This window comes from Passer domesticus, chromosome Z (genome assembly GCF_036417665.1).
Source record: "Passer domesticus isolate bPasDom1 chromosome Z, bPasDom1.hap1, whole genome shotgun sequence".
NCBI lineage: Eukaryota > Metazoa > Chordata > Aves > Passeriformes > Passeridae > Passer > Passer domesticus.
Window position 1 is genome coordinate 65,858,988 of NC_087512.1, and position 25,776 is coordinate 65,884,763.

A 25,776-nucleotide genomic window follows, 5' to 3' on the forward strand; every position below is an offset into this window, starting at 1 on the left:
TCTGCCACCAGGCCCACGGGCAGTTAAAACACTTTCCTACGTAATTTTGGCAGTACAAAAGTAAGTGGACCTAGATGAGAGGCCCACAAATGTACACATTGTTGAGTTGTTCAGGAAGAGTCAGTAAGCTATTATCAAGTAGTTACAAAGTAAGTTTACAGCTGTGACCAATTCTCTATGCAACCTCTGCAAAATAGACAGAAGTAAAATGTTCAAGTGGTTTTGCCACAAAAACAGTCTTTCTAGTAAAATTATTTTTGTTGGGTTTACAACAAAAATCCTCAATCCCTTGAGGAGAAAACTTTCTCTTAAAAAGTTATGAAGTTCAAGGAAATTCTTCCAATTTTTAGCTCAAGTCTTTCAATTTTCCTTCAACAAAAATTAACAAGTCAATCACACTGAAATAGCTCAATAGGGTCTTGTATCTTAAAACATATAATTTAATGAATTCCTGGAAACCTCTGAACAAAAAAACTACTTGCATTTTAAACTCTGACAAAACATAAACAAGACATGAATTTTATAAAACATTCTGTGCACAGCATTTTAAAACTCCAAACTTGGAAACTCTGCAATATATAAAGCATCTGTTACACATTTAAAAAAAAAAAAAAAAGAAATTAGTAAATAAAATCAAGAGAATACTTGAGCCTGAGACCTGATGTAGTCCAGAATTTTTAGAAAATCTATCTCCACATATTTTTATATTTTATTGGGTCTGTCTGGATTAGAGGTAACTTCTCCCACAGCAGCCCTCACAGAGCGGTGCTGTGAATTTGTGGCCAGGACAGTGCTGATAACACAGTGTTTGAGGTCCTGTTAAGCAATATTCCCATGGCATCAGGGCTCTTTTGTCACCTCCTACTCTGCAACTTCCTCAAGGGCTGTGTGTGGGGGATGAACAGGAATTTGGGAGAGAGCATACCAGGACAGGGGAACCAACCTGCCCAAAGGGATGTTCCATACCATATGGCATTTGCTGAGTTATAATACTGAGTGAAGGGAGTGAGGGGCAGAATTTATTCTTTGTTTTATTATTCTGAATAATAGAATAGAATTATTATTTTATTATTTATATATTTATTCTGCATTCTGGGACTCAGCGTCCCAGGAAACTACTGGACTTCACGTGTTGATGTAAGGGGTGAGGTTTTTTGCTTTGATTTGCTTCCATGTGAAGCTTTTGCTTTTCTTTCAACCACCCTCACCTTAACACAGGACCGTTTTGTCTTATTTTTATACCTTTCCTGCCAGGAAGAAGGAGTGATAGAGCGGCTTTATGGGCACCTGGTGGCTTGCCATGGTCAAGCATATTTGTAATACATTTCCTAAATCATTTGTAAAAATAATTTCCTAAACCAAGTTTGACTAATATTCAAATGACTTGCCAGAAAGTATCAATATTTAGACAGCAACCCAGGATGAAATGTACTACTTAGTCACAAGTACATGATTCCATAATTGATTTATTACTCTTACAGATTTGTGTTATTTCTGTAGCTGCCTAGTTATCATATGTCTTTACCAACAAATTTTGTTGAAATTGTTTAACCATTTGTAGTTAAATGGATTAATCATATCAACCTTTATGGCTGAATTCTGATATATATTTATATTATCAATGTATTGTGGACTGCAATGCTTTCCTGTAATCAAATGAGCTTTTACAGATTAAATACTACCTATATTGAGAACAACACCTGAATCCAAAAGTTTGACATAGAAACTATTAATATACTTTTAAATTCTCACCAATGTTGTTAAACATAAAGATAAATGGCACATTTATTTTGATACAAGGCAAATTCTAACATCATGGCCTCTTCTTGCATACTTTGATTACATACAACTTAATATCCATTGGAAATAAAAGGATGTTTAATACATTATAAATAGTTTCTTGGAAAATATTTTTCAAGAAAAGATGATGTTCCATGAATACTTGGTCACTTCTTGCTGCAAAAAATTCCAGCATGAGAAAGCATTGGGTTTTGAGACAGTCAGCAAGGACATGCAAGCATCTCACCCAATGAGAATTGCAGTCTGGATGATTCAGAAGCAATGATTTGCATAAGCTTGATTTTCTCATGTGAAAATGGTGCATCATGGCACTAATTATAGACAGTTTTCGAAAACTGATGATATCTTTAGAGGTTTCTTTAAATAAAGTTCCTTAACTAAAATTCATATTAAATGTTAAGGCACATATTTTTCATACCAGACTACTGCAAATCTCCACCCATTTGTCCATACTTGTCATAAAAGAATAATTTTGACTGCACAATTTAGGAACAAGTATTCAAGCTCCATTAAAATTCAAACAGACAGTAAATTACATAATTAAGCTAATTTTCAAGGTTTTCTTTCTAGGTTTAACAGCTAAATGCATTAAAAATAAGCCAGAAGAAACTCTGGAAAACAACTGAGAACCTTGCTCTTCTGGTTCAACTTTTTGTAAGTTTCTTCATTAGGCTCTGATTTCATATTCCGTACTTTATATATACCTAGACATCTTCTTTTGAGAGATCTTCACTTTAAATTTCTGTGATGGAATGCTAAAATATGTTTCTTAAGTAGATTGAATTCAACAATGTACACACAGTGTCAAAGAACAATAAAGAAGGCTGAAAGGGTAAAGTAACCATTCTTTTGCCATTTAATGGTGTTAGAAAGAACTAATATACTGCTAAATATTTTCTGTGTACAGCCTAGGGTTTAAGTGCTTAGCATCATAGGGTATTGCTGGCATAACTAAGTTCTACAGAATCCAGAATGTTCGATGCTTTTTAAGAAAAGCAATATGAACTGCATGGGACAAGACAGAACTTAGTTAAACTGGCAGAGCCACAAGAAATAGTGTTCTCTCTTTAAATTCTCTCTTTTGGTTGAAAAACCAAAAGTCATTTTTCAATGCAGGCACAGTACAGCACAAAGTATTTGCATAAAAAATATCTTTACATCTTATTTTTTCCCAAGCAAATCAAATAGGACTTCAGCACCATATCTGAACATGAAGACCTTGAAAGCAAGGGGAAATGTGAAGTGATGTCATGTGCTTGGTGGCAAAATACTACAGAGATTTCATGAAAGTGTTAATGAACATACAAGAAAACTGTAGGATGAAGATGCCAGTAGGGAGATATCAAAATTCATTCTCTTATATGATATGGAGGAGCTGTCCACACTGCATAAAATATTAAAAATTTTCTGTATTTACAAGGTAACAAGTAATGAAATGGCAATACTTTCAAATTAGCTGCTCTTCATAAAATGTATCTATATCTATGTGTTGGCAACAGCAATGTAACAAGCATTTTGCAAATAGTATGACAGTAATTCTCAAAAAAAAATTGGCTTTAATGATGATTGTGTACCTGTTGTTAAGCAAAGGCAATAATTTAAAATATTAGGTAAAACTTTATGTCTACACTTCAGCTTGTAGTAACTTACCTTCTACATAGTAAAGCTTTTAAGTCAATAAAGTCTTCTGTAAAAATTTATTCCAGGATAAAGACATCCTTTTCATCTTAAGCAGATAACAGAAGGAAATTCTGCTTGGTGTAAAGATTCATTTTACACTGGAGGAGTCTCCTGTGGCATGATGAGAGATTACATCACTGCAGCAATGCTTCAGTAGGTAGAACCATCATAACTCTTTGTGCAGTTACAGCATGTGGCAAAAGGTAGCAGTAGGGAATGTGTCAAGCCAGTGATAACCAAGATACCTAATTCATGTTGTGGATTTTGACTAGCACATTAAAATTGATGCACATTCTGGAACAAAATGTATTACCAAGTGAAACACTTTTATTTTTTCCTTTTTTTTTTCAGATTTAATAAATAAGCTGGACTTCAAAAAATGGCACCTAGAGTCCATACTAATCAAAGTACAGTGGATCAAGAGAAGAGTAGGGGAGAACATTATGTATTAAACTTTGCATTAATCTAGAGTTGCATATTTATCTGAACAGTTTCATGAGTTCATATGATGAGTTTATTGTTCTATTTAAAGAAACAGATCCTGGGGACATACTTGTGCTAAATTACATGCAGAAAAATGCTCAATCATTTGAGTTTTGAGCCAAAAGAAAGTTACATGAAGTAAATACTTCAGAATAAAACCAGAGCGGGCAGTAACATAGATATCTGCACTGTATCTAAACAGGAATTATGCCTATGATTAAAATGGATATGATGTCAAATGCATGTGAATCTTACACATCTCAAATTAAGGAGAGTAAGCTGTGTTTGCTGGCAAAATAATGTGGAGAAATCTGTGTTCATAACAGGTGAGGTCTGACAGAGCTGATTGATTCTCAGTTCACATAAGTGTGACATTTTGGAGGAAGAATCAGTGACCAGAAATAGATTCTACAAGGGACTATGTTAATATATACTTGTGGGGGCATTCATCTGCCACATTTTGTGCAAAATCACCCTGAATGACATTGTTGGATATTCATTCTAGAGGCAACAATATATTTTTTAAAGCTTATGCTGCATCAAAGACTTTTATGACATGACCTTTTAAACTTTTGACACCCCAGCACAGCATTCTGCTCCCTCCTTTGAATGCCCACAGTCTGAAGTCTCACTTCATAAATTAATGAAGCCAGAAGTTCTACAAAGGTTGTTGGCAGCTGCTCAGTTATTAAGCAATATTTCAGAGAGAAAGCCCATAATTTCTCAGAGTTGTGCAGTCTGTACTGGCCCAGTTAACTTTAGGATGTTGTTTCCAACCTGCCAAATTGCTAACTGTTCCTAAGACTTTGCGGCAGCTTATCAATTAATGTCCTTATTAAATGCAAGGAGGGTTCTGAGAGGGTACTTTAAAAAAATCCCAAGCCATGAATAATGAAATCTGCCACTTGCACTTTAAATACATTTCCCTTGCCCAAACAGAGACCAAATGTAATGGTTTTCAGAGTGTATTCCAATATTTATAAACTTAGATTTTCAGACACAATTAAAGTTCAATATGGCTATGAGATTTTTTAGTTGATGATCAAGTTACATATATATTTATATTTATGTGTATATATATATATATATATATATATATATATATATATATATCTCGGTTGTATAACTTATATACAACTTTATTTAAGTTTTTGGGCCTGTAGTATAAATTGAAAGAGTACTATTCTTCAATTTGTACAAAGCTAAACTTAAATTTTATCACAGGATCACTTAAATTCAATATATATTTGAAAATTTCTTTCAGTACTCATATTGTAGTAATAAGACTCTATAATTTAATCCTCACTGAGAAGCTGCCTCCTCCACTAGTTTTATATTGGAAAAAAGAGGGGACTGGCCACTGAGTAGTACTTGCAACAGTGAAGGGTGAAAGAATTTCATCTAAATAATTCCAGTTTTGAATGAAGTTGTCTGCATGAAAATATATCTGCCCCAGGATTCCATCTGTCTTGTCTGTTCATGTCAATGTCACTATTAAATGTAGAATGTTTTAGGAAGAACCGATAAATGAAAAAGAGAGGCAAAGAAATTGAGAGCTCTCTGAAATGCTGAAGTTTTCATGCCAGCTGTTTAGTGTAATTCCTCTGAGGAAGGAGCTACATTTTTTACTATCTTGCCATCCACAGTGCTTTAGAGATCTTTATAAGCCATGCATACTTTGGCCGAGAACAGGTTTCATTTTCAGCAGTGAAGGGCTAGTTTAGGTAAGTGTACCCCATAAGCTCTTCAGATAATGGAATTTTACAAAAATGCCTTTTTGCCTATGTATCATGAATGAAATGCCTTTCACAGGCCATATATTTTCCCAGCACTTGAAGTGAATGTAAGAATGCTTCAGTAAAAGATGATGCACTGCCAGAAGCCCAGACTTTTACTTCTTCACTGTTCATTCCCCACTACTGCTAACCACATCTGCATGTGGAGGATATTGCAATGTCATGATGCAGCATAAATTTGAGGTGATTCCTGTTGGAGTGCTGCTGCATGCACAAAAAGAACAGTAGCTGAAAAACTCAGTCCATTTGTAATGTCTAAATGTCTCCAGGTAAATGAGTTTGCTTGCCAAAAATCAGTGCTTCGTGCGAGCAAATTGAATCAGCTAAAGAATATGAGGGGGAAGAAACTACTTTGTCTCAGATGCTGTAAATTAAAGGGGTTGTTAGCAAATCTCGAGAGTAGTTATTTTACGTGAACCCTGTACAGCAAGCTGTCTACCTCAAATGCTGAACAACCTCCTGTTTTCTTGAGGTGAAGCTCTGTATTTGGATTTTATATGATGCAACTTTACTAAGTGTTATGGTATACTATACAAGACAGCTACCTGGCCTCACACATCAGAGAAAATATGTTTCAAAGAAGTCTACATTATCAATAATTTTTACCATTAAATGCAGCTTTCTGCTTGGATGTAAATTTTAAAATGGCACAAAGCCAGTACTTCAAATAATTTTAGAAATATTTGATTTAGTTTTAAATTGTTCATGTTTTCACCCAGGATGCAAATAGACTTACTCTTGCCAAAGTTTAGCAGTGACCTGGTGAAATTTAATCTGTCATATCTCAATCAAACGTATATTCAGTTTTTAAGTCTTAGCATGTTAGAGTAAATAGTTCTAACATCTTACAATATAGTAATAACAGCAAAAATTTCATGAATATGTTAAATAAAAGTGAGACTTTCAATCTAGAAACCACCACCACAGGTGATCTTTGTAGAATTTTCTTTGATAAATGGTAGACACTTACACTGATAACACAACTACAGTATGTTGATGCATTTAAGAGCAAATTTCACACTCTCTGAACAGCCTAAAAAAATTGCTTCAAAGCTGTTACACATTTGCCACTACTTAAATAAATGCATATTAGTGGTTCTTCTATTACATCTATCTGTCATGTTGTCTTCTCAGAAAAGATTGAACATGTAATTCATATTACAACTCCATAAAATAATTATCCCTTCACTAAACCACCTGTCATAGTGTCTTGTCAAACTGTAGAGAGGAATTTCAAAAGTCAGATTAGTTTGAGAATTGCATCAGTAATTTGAAAAATTAAAAAAAAAAAGGAAATAAGAATGACTGCCTTAACTATAAAATTTAAGTTGACTTTATGTTACTGCCCTCAACATTCAGTTGTTTCATTTGCAGCATCCAGAAACAGAAAAGGTGAAGGGTGGCATATCTTGTAAATGACTTCACTATCAAGCTGCAAACTCAAGTGATGACAGTGGAATTGGGTAAGAGTGGATTTTAAATTTAGTCAAGAACTAAAAAATTAAACACAGGACCAGAAAGATCTTTGAACATGGGCTTCTTTTAACTCCTCAGTCAAACAGGTATTCTAAATTCATCTCTCTAGTCTGGTATTTTTGATATTCCCTCTTTTCTTGAAGTAAGCCTTGGCTGCAATGTTTTCTAGCTTTTGATGTGATGGAACTCAATTGGGTGATATCGGACAAAAGACAAATCTGGTATCACACATCACTACAAATACGTGTCCAAGAAGCCTCACAAATGGGAAAAGCGTTTGGCTTAACTCTTTGGTCAAATTAATATTCTACATTCATCTGATCTCTTTGCCTAGTGATTACAGACAACCTTGAATTCTGTTTTATCTGAGAACATCTTGTGAAGATAAAAGGCAGAATACCAGTCAGTCGGTAATTATATCATTGAACAATGTGGAGCTTCACAAAATCTAGAGACACTCTTAATTCATCTACGATTTCAAGGCCCCTTGAAGCAATTTGTTTTGCTTTATGCTAACCTCAGTTATTTGAAAAATGTTGTCCTAGATATTTGTTTCAATAATAAACAACTTTCACTACTGAATACACAAAATATACACTTAAATCAAAGTTTTATCTGACTTCAATTCCTCTTAGGAGGGCTGTAGTATTCTCATCCCCTTCAAACAATTTTTTTTAGACTGAAGACTAATAACAGTTGAATAAAAGAAAAAAAATAGATATTATTTGAGCTCAAAATCTTGAATTTTCCTCTGAATTAAAATTTTCAGACTCTCTATAAATACACGAGTAAGCCAAAGTGTAAGTATTGTTTCCATTCTTCAGGCATCTTCCCAGTTCTCTGCAGACAGTACCTTAACTCTCACAAGTTATATTCTAGTGGAAGTTTCTTTCTGGTTTTGTTGGGTTTTTCCCTAGTTCTTTGTTGTTTGCAATTCTCCTGATCTTTGCTGTATCCCACACCTGGAGATTTAAACGTGAAATTGAAGTCAAGTGCCAGAAGTTCTCCCCCCAGTCTCCAGAGAATGAGTAACAGTATATTTATTTTTTAGGATTGCCTGGGGTGTATGCCTGTTGTTTCCTGGTTCTGAAGCCATAAAAATCATTGGATTTTTGTGAGTCAATAGTAGAAAAACCCTCTTCTTATTTAAGAGAGAAGTGCTACTTTGCAATGGCAAACCCTAGGCCTATTTTAAACAAGTCAGTGTCTAGAATAGTTCATATAATTAAACAGGAACAGAAATTTGGAGCAATAGATAATAGTATATGATGTGTTGTCAACAAAGACAAATGTATTTGGGAAATTTCAAGAGTCATCTGCATATTTCAAAACTCTATGAGTGAAGTAGGACCTCAAGGAAGTAGGAATTTGGGGTGGTAGCAGAAGACTTCCTACTGAGTCCCTTAAAGCACAAAAGTAACAACAATCATTAACAATCACCAGAAGGACATTCCCAAAATATGCAAAACAAGCTCTACCCAAAAAAAAAAAAAAAAAAAAAAAAAAAAAAAAAAAAAACACAAAGAAAGACAAGAAAAAGTAGAGTTTGCTCCAGCATTCCCTTCACATTTTCATTTTCACATTTTAGGATTTCTGCTACTCAGCAGCTGCAAATTCTCCCTCACCTTCCATGGGGACTGGACACTGTTTTTAATTTACCATAAGATGCACACTGACACTTTAAGTCAGGGATTAGAAAAAGAAACTTTTTTTTTCCTTTTTAGAATCCATTTGTGTTAAGTCAATTTGAATATTAAACAGCATGTACCTGCACGTGGCTTCTGGTGCAGTGCTAGCACATAAGAAGCGATCAGCGCGGAGCCCGGCTGACTTTGGATGCAGCATAATACACTCTTTCAACTTTATCACAGCCACAAGACAAGAATGTTTTTCATTTTTGGCACATTATCTACCTCTTTAGAGTTGTGACAGGATGAGAAAAGGGAGGACAAAAAAAAAGGGAATGAGTACCTGTAAGCAAGCATTCACAGACAAGAGAAAAAACACTATTTATTGAGGATCTGAGAAACGAAGACAGTTGGTAACAAAACCTTTTAGAAACAGTCACTAATCTACAAACAACGTTCTCAAAAAAAAAAAGTTCTGAAAAGGATTAAAAAGCATTTTTACTTAGCATACTCCCTAGGACATATTTTCATACAGAAAAGATAAAACCAGCAATGATATAATAGCTGAATTTTCAAGACCATCCTCATGTCTCTTAACTAGTAATGAGCTGGTAGGTTGTAAAAACAAATCTAAAGTACAAGATCTAAAATAGGCTAGAAAAAAAAGCTACAAAATCAATTTCTGATATTCAAAAGTTTGCACAATGACTTCTATTTGTCATAGATATTTTGCAATATTTGCAATAATCTTTCCATTTCTTACTATGAAAAATCAAGTTTCAATAGATGCATCAAATTATTCAGTGTCTTCGTAAAATAGTCAGAGAAAACAATTCACTCAAGAATTAATTCCTTATGAGTTTAACTTGTTGATTTCTTCTAATAATTATATGTCAGAGACTGCTGTAACAATGAAGTGTCTGCAGTGAAGTCTTCCCAACCGCAATCATATTACCTGTACTTGTCATTTTTTCCAAAGCAAAGAAGAATCCAGATCATCAAATATTTTTGTACACTTCATAATCTTGTCCCTGGGGATACCATCTGGACAATCTCACAGTAAAAAATAGGTTCTATATGTCCCACCCAAACCTATTCTCTTTGGATTTAAAGTAATTGCCTCTTGTCTGCCACTGCAGACATTGATAAAATCAATAAATAAATACACTTTGTTTAACACAAGTCTCTAAAAAGGTCTCTCTGGAGCCATTTATTCACTGGGCATTAAATACCCCAAGTCTCTAAGCCTGTCTTAATCGGTGGTTTTATCCCTCTAATGATTTCATGTCCCTCCTCTGGGTCTACTTCAACAGGTCCCTGTTTTTTTTTTGTTCTAGAGGCACTAAAGGCAGATGCAGCACTCCAGGTGGGATCTCACAAGAGCAGAGAAGAAGGGTAAAATCACCTCTCTCAATCTGCTGGCCATGCTTAATTTCTTTTCAGACCAGGGTATAAATGGATTTCCAGTCTGCAAGTGCACATTTCCAGCCCATACACAACATGTTCCCACAAAAGCACACGCCACTGCACACCTGAGGTCACACTCTTTTGGTTGATGCTGTTAATATCTCCCACTTCAGTCTACTTACAACATTTCAGACGTATTGTAAACATGACATCGTACTGAAACCTCTTTTCGCAATCTCCCAAAACACTGTCCAAGCAAACCAATCAACTGTAATTTATAGGTCAGGTACCTCCCACTTTAAACTGGACGGATTTCTTGCATCCTCAATTTTAGCAGCTCTTTACTGCTGTGTAAGATTCCCCACCTTAGTTATCTTTTGGTCTTCTGTTGCTTTTAACCATGCTATTTACTGAGTCAGAAATATAATTCTGGCATCACACAATTCTGTCATACCTACTGTTCTCACACAGTGTTAAGAACAATGGAAAACACGCAATCCCATCATTTTCATGGTTTTCCACAAGCAAGGACTGACAGAAGGGTGCTGAAATCCTACTGTATCTACAAATATTTCCCTTATACAAAGAAAAATAGAAATGAACAGAAGTCGAACTAAGCACTGAACCCATTTGATTACAATATATATGTGGTGCTTTGACATTCAAAAACTAATGTATTATTATGAATCAAAAAAAAAGGAAAAGCTTCAAAGTAGAACATTTCTGATATTCTGAACTTACACATTTCTCTTTGTGCTCAGGGACATAAACCCTACATAACTTAGAGGTGAAAAGATTTTAATGTGCTTTCAGTAGTTTTCTCCTTACAGTTCAGGGACACCTGTCCCCCAGAAGTCCATGGATTTGAATACAGACAGCTCTTTTATCAGAGAAATATGTTGAGGCTTTATCATAAGAAGCATATCAAATAAACACAGAGAAATGGGGGGGAATGAAAAAAACCCTCACCCAGCAGTCAGAAGACATATCTGCTTTCAAAAATTCAAAGTCCATTATCTGTTTTCTAAGAGTTTTCCACAATTATGAATCTGTCCCTGACTGGTATTCTTATAAACATCTGATATACAACATCCTCAGGATTTCTTTACTCCCTAGTTACAGACAGTTCATGCTGAGCAGGCTGGCTATTTATTCCAAAGCTCCCAACACTTTACTCACTATAATGGCCAGTCACTTTGATGTTAGCTTCCCCCTTTAAAATCCAGGCCCTGAGAACTTCTGAATTGTGTGCAAAAACATACTGCAAAATTCACAGATGATATACGACCAACTGAGATCCCATTTGCTTGATGGAAAGTAAACAAATTAAACAAATTAGAGCTCAGGTTTGATAGCTGAACCACCTGCTTTTAATGTAGCACTTTTTCCTCACACTGTCCTCTATCCACTGATCTTTAATAGGAAGTGAGGCAATATTTTTAACTCCTATTGTTCATGAAGAAAACCAAATCACTTGAGATGATAGATCTTAAGTGTGAAATTTGAGAGGACCTTTCACCACTAAGTCTCAGACAACTCACCAAGCCTAAAAATTACTTAGTCTCAGACTATATTCCCCCTACCAACAAATCCATATGTGTCAGGAAAAAAACAGCAACTGGTGTTATTTTGCAGATGTTGAATCGGGGAAGTTCTCAGAAAATGGAGTGATCTAGAGAACATACCTAGACATGATATAGCCAAGAACTAAGTTGTCCTACTGTCACCAGAAAAAAATTCCACGCCTCAGTAATCTTCCATCTTTTGGGGCCAGCTGGCCAAGTAACGCATCCCCATTTTATTTTTCTGATTAAAGCCTTCATTACTACAAAGTAGCTGTGCGCAGTAATTAAGTTAACTAAGAAAATATTACTAATTAAAAGTAAATTAGTGTTCTCACTCAGTCCTTATCCCAAGGTTAATTATATCTGTTTCCTGAGGTGCTCTTTTAAGATTCAAAAAACAGAAGATCTACAGTTAAATACTGCTACAGATAAACTGCAGAAATCTGAAACTTTACATTAAATGGACAAAGAAAGAAAAAATCAGGCACTCATAACTATCAATGCTGCAGTTCATTAAATTATATGTAGATCTCTAGTTAACACAAAATCCAAGGAACAGAGTTGTTTCAAGTGCTTAAGTAGTATTTAATTTCAAATTTTCTGGTTTTAACAACACAACACACAGAGTTTAATTCCAGCAGAAACAATCCTGAAAATCAACTGGGTGTAACAGTTGATACTCACTGGTTCAGCCAGAAGAATGATCCTCACTTTTTCGTGTGCAAAAGACCAAGCTTCTGGTGCAATACTTCACAGGCACAGTTGCTGCAAGACTTCATAGATGCAGGTAGATGCAGTGTGTGCTATAGAAATATGGGCTGCCCTGAACCTGGGTCTGTGCAGAGCCACATACTCTTCACTTCTGAGCTCTTGGGCCTTTACAACATTGTATAATGTAATATAATATAAATTATTGCAGGTTGAAAATCAAATGTTAAAGCAGAAAGCTATTTAAGCATGTTCATTTATTTAGGATATGACCTATGGTAAATTCAACAGAAAATAGTTGTCAAGCACCTTCTTTCTTTCTTTTCGGTATATTACAATTCAGAAGTATGGCTTGGAATGCCTTGCAGGTTTAATTTAATTACTGTAGCAGTGACCTTTTTATACTATTAACAAATAATCCTTTGTCCCTCTAGACTAGATTGTTTATTACATTTTCTGCCCACAGCTTAAAGGACATTGATTCCCAATTACCAGTTTATAAAAGCCATCTTTTTACTGCCAAGCCATCTTTGATGCATGACTTTTCCGCCCACCCCCAAAGCAGATTTAAAAGTATATAGGTCAAAAGAGGTAATAACAAGATTAATTAAAAGTTAAAGGAAAAAAACAAAGAGATTGAAACAAAAATAAATTACTGCAACAACTTCTCTGTGTACCTTCTATACTTCCATTATCAAAAAGCTGTTTTTTACTGTAGAAGTGGTATTTTTATACTGGGGTTATTTTTTTGCCAAGAATGAGACAAGATAAATTAAAATTAAAGTCATATTAGAGTGGGATGACACTGGAGATACAGTGTATGTAAGGATATTAAATTAATATAATTGCTGTCCCAAAATATAAGCGCTTAATATTGCAGGGTAACATAAATTTGCAGTTACAATTTCTGATTACAAGCTTTGTCCCCAGATGCCATAAATTGTCCTGGAGGAGGAATACAGGCAGACCTTGGTTATGAGCTAAAAGGACCGTTCTAGATCCTTCATGTGTCCTGTATCCCTTCACAAATTTTCTACAGGCATCCTTAAAATCCTTCAACCATCAGGACAAGATTAGGTTTGCCCAATAGCATTGGCTTGGGTGTTATTATATTTTTAAGGAGTTTCAGAGCAAAGTGAGTTTACCAGAGTATCACAGACACCACAATATCCAGATCATATAGCACTTGGAAATCTCTACTACCCCTGCCCTCTTCTAGTGCTACAGCTGGATGTTTTGGTATCACAGTAAGTATGCTGGAAAGGGCCCTTCCATGGCTTTCTCTTCACATTCATTGGCCTTATCTTGAGCTACAACTACCTAAAAGGCATCAGTTTTCCAAGATGATTTTGGCAGGGATTTTTTTGGGCTGTACATATCTGTCAACCATGGAATTTTTCTTGTGTTCCCCAGTGTTTCTTGAACATTGACATGCATTTCCTAGGCATATAATTATTACATCTTCTTCCATAGTTTTTCCAAACTAATGCATTTAATCTCTAAGTTCAAACACCACTACCAATGGTTTCAGCATTTTTGCCTCAGAGCCAGTGCAAAATTAATATCTCATCTTTATTTGTTGTTTACAGGACGTTATGCACTCAATTGCATTCTACCTTACTAAATAATCCACAATCATGTTAGTGAATAAATAAATTTCATTTGTCAATAAAAAGTAGAAAATTGATATTGACCATAAAGGTATCCCACAGTCCTAGAAGGATCTTCATAGAATTGATAAGTGACTCCCTGAAGATCTCAAGATGTTCAGCAAGAACAAGCTCCTGCACCTTACTCAGGTCAATCCCCAGTTTCAATACAGACTGCAGGGTGAACATGCTGAGAACAGCCCCACATGGAGATATTAGAGCCTGAAGAATTCGACATGAGCTAGCAATGTCTGCTTGGAGACCATGAAGACGATCATAGATGCATATAGGTCCATAAGAACTGATGAGATGCATCCCAGGGTGCTGAGGAGATTGCCTGAGGGTAGTGGCCAAGACATTCTCCATGATATTTGAAGAGCCATGGCAGTCAGGTGAAGCCCCAGATGGCTGATGAAAGGGAGATATTGTACCAGGCAAGGTCAACCCACCACAAGCATTATCCCATATCTATGTATTTGGAAAAATCCCTAGCTTGGTCTCCTAAGTAGACAAGAATACCAATGACTGCCAAATTTACATCTTCTGTGCATATCTAGTGATATGTACTGAAAACAAAATGGTTTCTCCATCTTCCAGGAGTTTTTTAATGAAGCCTTCAGTTCTGCATATTTTCATTTCAAATACTTTTTTGGCATGCATAAACATGGTTGTAGTACTGAGGTCCAATACATTTTTCTGGCATTACTGGTCAAGTGTTCCTTTGACACAATATTTGACTCATTCAGTTCATTGACTTAACAAGTTGTGTGTTAAACACCTCCTAAAAGGAGTGGATGCGAATATATATACCAGCAACATGCAAAGATATCTATACCCGAAAATGGTTATATATTTATCAACATAGAGGATGAAACGTAAGCTAGACCATTCAGTGGAAAGGCACAAATAACAAAAAACACAAGATGTTGTTGATATAGTTATTTATGAAAAGTCTACCTAACTGTCTATAGACTTGCAAGTATTGCCACGTTGCACAATTTTTTAATCTATCACATCTACATCTTTACCTTGGAATGGTAGCTCACTTTTGTTCTTATCCATTGCAATTCCAGAAGTAATCTTTGACTGGATTGTTAAAGATAACAATGTAAAGTCATGGTTTTTGTTGAACAAAGTATATTAGCCACAGAACTTATGCAAATATGAAACTTGATTATCACATCCATTTCTTGGTGGGTTTACTGAATATTTTCTTGGGAACTGCACAAAAGCTTCAGGTGGAACAACTGAAAAAGATCTTTTTAGTCTTGCCAAACACTCTCGCCAGTCTAACTTAATTCCTATGTGCCATTGGTATTGTATTTGAAGCGCAGCTTATCAACTTAATGGGTAGCTCTTCTTTACTCTACTTAGATCTAAGGCTATACACAGAACAAGATTGTTCTGTGAAATGAACCCTTTCTAAAGATCATGACTTTTACCAAGTTTGTGAGAAAAGCCCACTGCACATCACAGCAGCCTGTGTAATGTATATACCTATATACTGCCAGGCTCCATCACAGAGGTTCTCACAGCTTCTCAGACTCATTCCGTGGTGACGGATGGCAGCTCTTTGCAGGATCCAGGAAGACCTGCAGCAACCCAAGGGAAGATTCTTACTGCAAGAAGAGCATCGTATTAGAGCAAAATAATTTAGAACAAGCATTTTGTGGGCTAATAGCAAATTCTGGTACCAAAATGCACAGTTCTCAGCTGTCTGCCTCACCAGTTTATTGCTTGCCTGAAGGCACACTGGCACAGGGGAACACATGTCTATGCCCAGCAGCTTCAGTTCAGCAGATAACTGCTGCAGAGGACAGCGTGCTAGCTTAAACTGTGAAATATAGTCTGGGGACAGCATAGACTTGCAGCCATGGTGGTTTAAAAGCATAGCCCACTATCTCACCTATCAAACAAGCAGTAAACTGGTTATTTATAAGCTGTTCAGTTGCCACTGGAATAATGCAAACATTTGACCCAAAGAGGTATGCTGCATCACTTTGTTGTTGTAGTCACATCGCATAAACCCTAAGAGACTACTTTATCTTAAAGAACTAAATTGGCCTAAAAATATAAAGACATGGCATGTAAGAGTGGATCTTCTACTTTGTTTTACAGGACATTATATTAGATTATACATCTCTTGAATGAAATTTAGAGCCATTTTGGAGTTGAAATTTAGATAATGATACATGAACTTGATACATGTATAAACATTAGAAGTTAACCACAATAAAAAAACATTTTCTGACCAAAGGAGTGGAAAAACTCAGGTTTATTAGCTTAATTGCAATGCAACACCAAATACAATTCAGACCAACCAACACTCCCTAATTCACAAAGAGAAGCAAACAGAAAAAAGAGCAGCTACAGCTGCCCAACCCCTCTTCACCATCACAACAAGTGAAAAAGCAGTTAGTGTGTCTCTCCTTCACCCTTTTCCATACTGCAAGGCAGAAATGGCTTTATTATTGATATGTCAAGCTTCAACAGCTGCTGTGCTAGCATCTCAGTTTGGAGTACTTCAGAGAGAAGCAGGAGGGAGAGTCAGAGGGGAAGGATAATCTCTGAAGCCACTTAATTTTCATTTATCTCACTGGAAAAAGAGCACTCATAGTAGTGATTTTAGTTTTCTGAACACCTTTCTACCTCTGCCTTCAAGCAGCCTTTTTTTTCCCCAAACACAAAGCAGTATCTGACCCCTTCTCTTCAATTGTACTGCGCCTACTGCACCTTTCAGTTAGTACTTCTGCAATAAAGGTTCTGAGGAGAAGCAAAGCCTAACAGCAGCAAAGCTGTACAGAACAGTCACCAACAAGTAGTTCACCAAGCCATCAAAGCGCTAGAAATACTTGAGAAATCTGAGTAGCTTATGCTTCTACCCAAGTTTGCCCTGTAGTTATGAGTCTAATTCCACTTCTTAGTTGAACAGTAGAGACCATGTTCTCTTATTTTTATGCTGGCTTTTAAAAATTTCATGAGACTTGATTAAGACACAACTTCTTCAACCAAAATATATTAATAACTACACCAAAATCAAGATATTTCCAGTTCATCACACAGCACTTAATTACTGCCATGCCTTCCCAGAGGATCCTTTTTTCCTTTTCATTCTTTCCATCTGTTCACGAGTGACTCATTCCCCCATCATCAAAGGAGCTCACATTTATGCACATGAATCCTAAATTTTATCCAAACCTTAATTTCTTCTAAACAGAAGAGCAGCAGTAGAAAAATGCAATTTCCCCCATTTTGAAGCAGTGTAAGACCTTTATTTGCTATCACATATTATTTCTCTGACTTCAAATTATAAACTACATATTATAAACTATCCCTAGACAGCAATCACTATAACCATCTATTTCTCAAACTATATTTCTGAAGTGGACTGTAGCTTCCACAATCACTCAGATTTTATTTGGTCTGACATCTTTGGTGGCTGATGCATTCACCTGGCTGTTTGACATACCCATGCGTTAACAATGGTGCTCTTTCACCCTTTTAAAATCTGTCCCTAGGAAAGACTACATATGTATTCTGGAGGCACTATGCATATCTCAAAAAATCAACTTAATAACACAATTAACAATAATGCTGTCTAGTTGGGGATTTTTTTAAGACAAAAGAAATGTTAATTTTTCTGTATTAACTGTTTGAATGAAAAAGAACCAATTGTTACAAATAGTTTACTATATTAAGGACTCAAAATTATATTAATCTTTTTAATTTATATACTATTCATATATAATATATTAAATGTAATCATTTAGGAAACATACCTTAAGAAAGGATATATATGCCAAAATTCCTACAACACCTCATTCAATGTGAGATAATTTTCTTTGCAAAAAGGCTGACTTCTGTGACTATACTACAGATCAACCTTTACAGACTGCAAAAGAATTATGGAATGCAATGAATGGAGTTCCTAATGATGTATATCTCCAAAGTTTGGACATTTGATTTTTACAAATTATTTTGAAAATTTAAAAATCCTGCCATTCAATAAGTATTGATTTTAAAATCAAAATAAATCATGGATCATATTTCAGTGGATTGAGACACTTTGAGACCAGGTTGACAAATTATTCTGAGATCCAGACAAACAATGCTCACTGATTTGAAGGGGAACTAAATGTTTCAAAAGCCTCTAAAACAAAACTAGTTATTTCTCAAGAAAAGACCTAATCCAGATTATTTGGGGTTTTGGATTCTGAAAGTAACTGGTCATATTCTAATAAATAATCATTAAGTCTTGTCACAGGTAGATGTCACAATTTCAAATGTCATAGAATCATAGAATGGCTTCAGTTGGAAGGACCTCTGTCCAACCACCTTGTCCCACCCACCTCCCATGGGCAGGAACAGCTGGATGGGGCTGTATTCATCTTGAAATCAGGTTCATCACAGACACATCTAGACTGGTCTCAAACATTTCCAGGGATGGGACATCCACAACTTCTCTGGATAACCTGTTCCAAGGTCTTACCACCATCACCATCAGTAAAGTACTTATTTTTTACATTTAATTTAAACTTACTCTCTTTCTGTTTAAAGTCATTCCTCCTTGTCCTGTCTCTACATGCCCTTGTATAAAAGCCCTCTTCAGCTCTCTTCTAGGCCCCTGTTAGGTACTGAAGGGCTCTGTGGTTTCCCCATGGATTTCTCCAGGCTGAAAAGCCTAACTTACACAACCTCTGTTCTTCCTCACCATGTGGAGAGGTTCTCCAGCACTGTTCATCTTTGTGACCTTTCTCTGGACTATTCCAGTAGCATGATATCTTTCCTGCACTGGGAACACAGCACAGCAGAGGTGCAAAATCTCCTCCCCTGCTGGCCACGCTGCTTTGCATGCAACCCCTGATATGTTTGGCTTTCTAGGATGTGAGCACTAATTGCAGGTCTGTGTTCAGCCTCTCAAATACCAAATTCCCAAAAGTCCACTTGATCCATTCTCCACCCAGTCTGTACTTCATAATCTTCTTATGGCCCCACCTCTCCAGGCTGTCATGGTCGCTCTGGATGCCATCCTTTCCCTCCAGCACGTCACCTGCACAATTCAACTGGATGTCATCTGCAAACTTTCTAAGAGTGCCCTCAGTTCCTCTGTCTGTGTCACTGATAAAGATGTTTAGCAGCACTGGTTGCCCCCAGCTCCCAAGGAATACCACTTGCCACCAGACTTTGAATATTGAATTATCAATATTACAAATACTAAAATCTAGAATTCTTTTCTTTTTACTTTGCCATTAAGTTTTCTAAAACAGTTTTGTTATAATTCTGTAAATGTGGCAACATTTATACTAAAATTTGTCTCAAATGGTTCCAACTGAAATAATCTTTAAACGTTTTTATACCAAATTAATCACGTACCTTAATACACATTAAACCATTGCATACCAAAAATATAGAAAACTATTAGCTTTATACAAAGTATACCACACTGGCTAGTATATTGCATTATCACTAAATATGAAGAGCCAAAAGGTTTAATGTATTTCTATAAATATATAATTTATATTAAAACTTATCATTAATTATAATTTATATAATTTATTTGACCTCTCTGCCAAACTAAAGGTAACATTAATGAGTAAAGAAGCCAATTTTATTCTTAAGACCTCTTCAAAATTGAAAAACCAGGGATTAGATCAAGAGCAAGGATCAGTCATAACACAGAGAAGAAAATATACTATTTCAGCACTGGACAAAGCAAAATATAATGAATAATTAGATTTGTTACACAGAGTAGAGGCAAAATTAAAGAGGAAAAGCTCTCCAGCTCAGTAATGAAAAACCACATTCTCTGCCTGTCTTGTAGAATATATGCATCAGTAAATATCAATATTACAATTCAAACACATGAAATTTTCCAGATATCATATCTTAAGTTTTTTTTTCTCAGCTCTAAGCAAACTTTCAGTTTTATACATGCATTGTGTACAAGTTTATCAATCAGAGCCTGATCCTTAGAGCTGGGATCTGATCCACAGAGTTGTGGGCAAAGCAAGGTATAAGGGGTCTCATGAGTAAAAGACACAAAATTCTTAAACACATTATTTCACAGACTTTTCCACTAACACAAAAATACAATAACACAGAAGTCATGTGACCCATTGTAACTGCAGTATACCATAATATTTATTTATTTATTTGTTTATTTATGTGTTTATTTATTTGTTTATTTATTTTTAATATTTATGTATGTATGTTGTCCAGTTATGTTATACTAGGATGCTCCGTGTATTCTGAGATCTAATTCTCTTGTTGGTGACAAGAGGTGAGAAAGGGCGAGAATAAAGTAGAGTTCTGAGGCAAGATAGTGTTTGCCTTGTTGTAAGAATTAAGATATAAATGCTATTTATATTTTTATATTTTTTTATATTTATGTATTTATATATTTATCTACATATAAATGCTTTTATGTCTATAAAATGAACCAGGTTCATCCCACAGTCTAAATTCAAGAAAGAAAATGAAGATATTAAAATATTATCAATATTAATTTAATCAGTTTTAATAAACAACTGTAAAAACATCCTTTAGAAAATCTAATGCATAGACTAAATTAATCATTAGGGAATTGTCTTCTTTATTACAGTATTAAATAATATATCAAGACTAGGTACTTTTCCTCAGGTAATGATTTAGGATATTTTAATGGATTATTTACCTCGGGAAAAAAAATCTAATTTAGTCTGTGAATAAAACCAGAAGAGATTAAAAAGGTTCAAGCAATAATTTTACAGTTTTTAAAGTAATTATATGTTTACCCTGATAAATTGCATTCATTTTTGCTAGCTAGCTTACTCTTCTGAAAAGATCTTTTATTTGGAAAATTGAGACCCCCTAAGGAAATAATATTTGTTTTCATGTACCCATCTGGTGAGTTGAATATTGACTTTTGCAAAGCACTTACTTTCAGTCATCTAGACTAATAGCCGTTTTTTCACTGGGTTTTTTACTATCAGGAGCTTCAAACTAAGTAATAAAGAGGGTTTATGTGTACAAAAGCAAGTATTGACTATGTGAGAACCATAAATAAAATGGCATTTAGTTAGAGACAAAAAAATTCTCATAACGTATTTTACACTTTTTCACCTGGCCTTCAAAAAACATCCAAAACAAACCACAAAGCTGTCTATGAAATTTCCTGAAGAGTATTTTTTTTTCCTTACCCACATATATAAATGAAAGGACTTTCTTTGGCACAAAACCAGTCCATGTAACATCATCATCCCTATGTAGCTGTGTCTATTCTGGAATAAAGCAAGAACTCAAGCACAGAGAAAGTTGCCAGAGGGTGTTTCAGGATAACATCACAGCATTCAACTTGGGTTCATCTGCAGAAATTTAGGGTCATTATTTAACTTTAACAAGCTCTTAAAAGCCATCAGGAGTCTTCTCTCTTCATAGAGAGGAAAGCCATATGTTTTCTATTTGAAAGGGAAGAAGATTCAGAGTATTCCCATGTTCACCACTGCCCTACATGAAGAGCCCCGGACCTTGGAGTAATGTTACAGTCATGAGTCTTTCCAAGTCATAAATCTTTCCAAGCAGCTGTTCTTGGACATAATTTTGGAAGAAAGTTTCTTCCTCTCCTGGTTTAATTATAGAATCATAATTTTATTGAGATACCTGTACAATGTTACCCCCACTGGATCAGTAAAATTATAGAATGCTGTTTATCTCATTAAATGCCTTTATACATGACAGGACTACAATAAGTATATTATCTCCAGAGAGTGTATATTTTTGATCAAAACCAAATATTTTAAAAACATTACCACCTCACACTGAAAAAGAAAGATTGTTTAAATTATTTCTTAACAGAAAGCTGCAATTTTCTTCATAAAAAATGTTTTAATATGTGTTGTTCAAAGCAGCATCCCACTGAGATTCTATCTTGCTAACCTGTACATTTCCATGCCTGGAAGAACTCATGTGAACCTTCTGATTTAATTGGTGAATTTTACCCACAACATATTACAAATGTAAATTAATAATAGGGGTCAAACCACAACAAAAAAGGTACTTAGCTGGACTATAACTTTTACTGAAAAAACTTGAGACCATTTCTACAAGTTCCCTGCCAAATAATTCTTACTCTTGTTAAACTTGACTCTCTACTTGCCTTTTTTTAAATTTATTTTAATTTGTTATTCTGGTATAAGGCAAATTATGACTTAACTATATCTCACAATAAAAGTAAAAAGTTCTAAGAAAGTTATTTAAATTTGCCTTTAAATCAGAGCTACTTTTCCAAGATATCAGACAGAAGACATCCCATGACCTATCCGTCATTTGTACAGCCTTGTTTAATGATTCTTCTTGAGATTTCATGTCTCTTCATGCACTCCTTTGTAACTCCCGGCTCCTACCACAGTCCACGTTTGTAGATGACAGAGGCTGTATATTGTTCCTCTAAGACACTCATAATAATCTTACACCAAACCACATGGCCCTGGCTCAAATCTTTCCCACTTACTGAGATGTCTTCTCACAAGAAAAATTTACCCTTGAATGAATATTCAGTTCTTTCCTCCAATTTCAACAAACAAGCTGAGCCCTCAATTATTCTTTAAGTTAATATCAATGGGATTTTTTCCCAATAGACACTTGTTTGAAAACACTTCTCTGCTTTCCAACAGATTGCAGTGTCATTAGAAACACAACTGAGAAAACAGATTCTGTACTATTTTCAATCAAAGTAAACATTGAAAATTATCACAAACCGATGGGGAGGAGAGGGTAGAAATTGTATTTTCTTTATGGAATTGTTGCTGAAGGAATCTGTTATTTCTGTGTTAAAATTAGGAGTTGAATTCCACTATATAGATAGTGAATGTATACAATACGATAACATACAATGATTTATCACTGGCAGAAGACATTATATAGAAAGGACTGAGCAAATAAAGGTAGCTGGTAAAGTTTAAATGAAATAAAAATCTCATTGTTGAAAAGGCACAATAGGTGGCACAACATCCAGCACTTTGCAGACCTATTCTTCCAACCTATTCTAAAAGTAAAAATGAACTGACATGCAGCCACAGTACAAAATGTTTTGAAAGATAATTTTTCATTTACAAAAATTTTGAAAAATCTTCTTTGTGAGCACTTTAGTCTGTTTTTTTTAATGGTGGCCATTAGTGCATTAAGACCATTAGACAAGGAAAAAACCTCTGCATATTCATCACATGATGACATTCTCTCTCATTATGTGATTCTAATTCTTTTAATACAGTAAAAGATTACAATTTATGAGATGGCTTACTATTATCAATTCTCCATAGAAATTTTTGTTCTAATCTTCAAAAAGATCTTCACAGCAATATTTGTGCCAAAATATAAGTAAAACTGAATAAATTTATCTTGAACTGCAGCATTGCAGATCAGGCCATAGGCTCATGAGCTTTTCAAACCAGCACATGGCACCTCTTGCTTCTGTCACTCATTCCCACTTCTTTTTCTTACACACCCATTCTTGTGATTAGATGCTTAACTGATATAGGTGAAAATTATTTTTTTTTTCTTTTTTCATATATAGCTGAATTCAAGAGGATAAGAAAAGTCGAAAAAATAAGTCCAGAGCAGAACTGTGCTGTGTTATATGTTGATCAAGATTTTACAGAAAATTTCAGTATATTCTCCTAAACATAATAATTGCTTTCTTTAAATTATTCAAAAACAAGAAAGCTTAAAACACAAAGTACAATAATTTAAAGATAAGGGTGTAAAAGACTTTCAGATTCCAAATAATATTCAAATTTTACAAAACCATTCCTGATACCTCTCATGTTTCTGGACCATGCTTATTCTCAGTGTGTATCTAACCTAACAGACCAATTAAAAGGCCACGGCTTCACTCTAATGAGTTTTTAACATCAGAAAAGTGTCCTATTTATCATATTACATCCAATGGTATTCTATTTTGCAGTTAATGTTCTTAACGGATACAAAATCTATATAACATGCATATAAATTTTATAAATTTAAATTTTTAAAGTACATTTTAGCACTCAGCAAATGAAGTATCAAAATCTATATGTTTTTTAATGTGATTCTTACAGGAAATAGAGGAACACGTTACTAACTCTTCTGTATATGTCAATATGAAAAGCCATTATTTTAATCCATTAGCACACTTTACCTTCTTGATAATTAAACCATTAATTACATTGCTATTTTGACTTAATTTGTTGATCTTCTAAGTGATGAAAATTTGCCTTCATAAAATTTTCTTTCCATCTAAAGGAATAACTTCATTCTTTATCACATTTGGCCAGAAGGGCCTTACCCAGATCAGCTGGAAATGATATTAACTGATTCAAATTAATTTACAGGGATCTGTGCCTTAGAATAATTCCAAATATTTTCTTAATTGACTTGACATAGAACTGTGGTGTACCTGTTATGAGGAGCATGAGAATACCACATAGGCTTTTCTGGGGATTCAGTAAACTTAAAAAAATGTTCAAAAAAAAGAGCAAAATGCGCTTTATCCTATATTCAGTACAATTGCTGTGAGCAAAAATTTTCAGGGGGATGCCAAATCTAAGCTACAAGAGATAGTACTTCTTACTGAGAAAACTCAACAATCTCACTTTCAATGCTTACTTTTCTTTTCATAACAGTAAGGATAACAAAAAAATCCTAATGTATTTCATGTGATTAAGTCTCAGAAATTCATTCACATATACAATTTTAAATTTGTTTCTGCGTTGGTAACTTTTCTTCCTTCTTTATTTCTGTCCACTCAATGAAGTCATATATCCAAGTTAGAAGAGCAGACTATTTCACATCAAGGCTTTCAGAGGAAGAGAATGGTGATATACTGTCTCTATATTATTAGGAATGCCTTCAGGTTACCCAAAATGCACAGGTGAAACACAGAGGGGCACAAAGAATCCAGCAGAAAATCAGAGGCATTTTTTGCCAATAGTGAGCCCATTATCTCCACTTATTTAGAGGGATCAGTCAAATTCCTCTGGAGGTAAGAAATACTGTCATGGACACTTCTGGGCTTGTGAGAGACATTACAACCCCCATGAGAAACATTTTCTACATACAATATAGTTATAAATGTTAGAGGGTTAATATGGTCTTGAAATCCAGAACACACCAAATTCATCAAAACACTCTTAAGTTTTATCAAGCTGGTCCAGTAAACATCTGGACATGAGGACTTGCCACTGGTCTTTCAAATACCAGTAGAAAAAGATAGGGCAATTTAAAAAGTAAAGTACTTTTACTCTACAAAAGTGTGCAATGGAAGACAGGTTTGAGACAGAGTTACTGCAGACATCAGTCAGTTTAAATATCAATGCAGTCAAGATTATATTCTGTTTAATTAGGCTTTACAATAAAATATACACTGACTAAAAGTTAATCTCAGTGAATTATCTGAAGTCAGATACCTAAATACAGAGGTTCTAGCCACTTTGAAAATCCCTCTATCCATATTCTTTCAGAAACAAAGGTGTTGTTTTTTTTTTTTAACTTTCCATGCAGTCTTATACTACACATAGTATTTAGGAAGTTACTTGCTACTGCTGGTGTAGAAATACTGTTTATAGTTTAG